The following is a 1297-nucleotide window of genomic DNA, read 5'->3' as shown; positions in this document are numbered from 1 at the left end:
GGGAAAGACAGTTCAGTGGAAAGAAGAGGGGAAAAATTGAATGTCAGACATCAGCAATTATAAAATTAAGTAAGAAGCAACCGGAGGATGAAACAGAAAAAAAAAAAAAATCAAGAAAGGAATAAAAAATCATCTAGCTGAAAGGACATTGGGGTCATAGTCAGAAAACTCTAGGCAGGAGTTTGAGTTCCCATTACAGGTCATGAAAGTCTTATCAGTACAGCAATGGTTTCAGTTGCTTGAAGATACAATTGTATTTTAGGTGACATTATATAATGTGTCTTTCCTTCTTCTCTAGGCAACATTACTTGTACTCCATGTTCTGTATTTATGTTAAGTTGAATGCCATCCCTAAAGTTATGCAAGCCAAAGTCTACCGTTCTTGTACCAAGAAATGAAATAAATGCATTTTGAAGGAAAAGAGTGTTGTTTTGAAAACTTTTACTTTAAACTTCAAGCTTATTGGAACATACATGGTAGGAAAAGGATTTAAAAGAGATGCTGTGTTTTCCAAGAATGTGCTAAAACTTGGCAGGGTCCTGAGCATCTCTGCATCACTGTGGTGGGTTGACCCTGGCTTCCAGCCAAGCACAAGCACAGATGCTTGCTCTGTCCTCCTCCATCAGGACAGGGGGAGAAAACAGGTAGAACTGGAGGGAGAAAACTCATGGGTCAAAATAAAGACCAAGAAATTACTTACCAGTTGCTGTCATGGGCAAAAGAGATTAGACTTGAGGACTTTAATTTAATTTACTGCCCATTGGCAGAAATATTCAATTACTGGTTTGGGTATCAAGAAACAAAACCAAGAAACACATTTCAATCACCTTTCACCCTTTCCCAGGCTCAACTCCACACCCAGGCTCAACTCCACTCCAGACACATCTCCCCCCACCTTAGTGTCACCAAAGGTTGCACTCAGTCTCTCCAGTGAGGCAACAAACAGTGCAAGGGAGTGGGGTCACGGATAGCAGTTTCTTTTTGCCGCTCCTTCCTTCTCACTCTTTTCCTGTGCTCCAGTGTGGATCTTCTGTGTCCTGCACTCCCTTCACAGGTCTACCTCCTCCAGTGTGGATTGTATCAACTGGCTGAAATCCCTTCATGGGGGTGCCTGCTCAGGGAGCACCTCCTCCTTCTCTGGCCTTCTGTTGTTTCTCAGTCTTTTGTTCCCTCTTCTTTCTGATACTGTCTGCCCTTTCACAAATATGTTTTCACCAAGATTCCACAAACTCCTCTAACTGGCTCAGCTTTGGTGTGCAGTGGGTCTATTGTGGAGCTGGCTGGAACTGTGTCCAGC

This window comes from Charadrius vociferus, unplaced genomic scaffold, assembly GCF_000708025.1.
Source record: "Charadrius vociferus isolate BGI_N301 unplaced genomic scaffold, ASM70802v2 scaffold226, whole genome shotgun sequence".
NCBI classification, from domain to species: domain Eukaryota; kingdom Metazoa; phylum Chordata; class Aves; order Charadriiformes; family Charadriidae; genus Charadrius; species Charadrius vociferus.
This window is presented reverse-complemented; position numbering follows the sequence as displayed.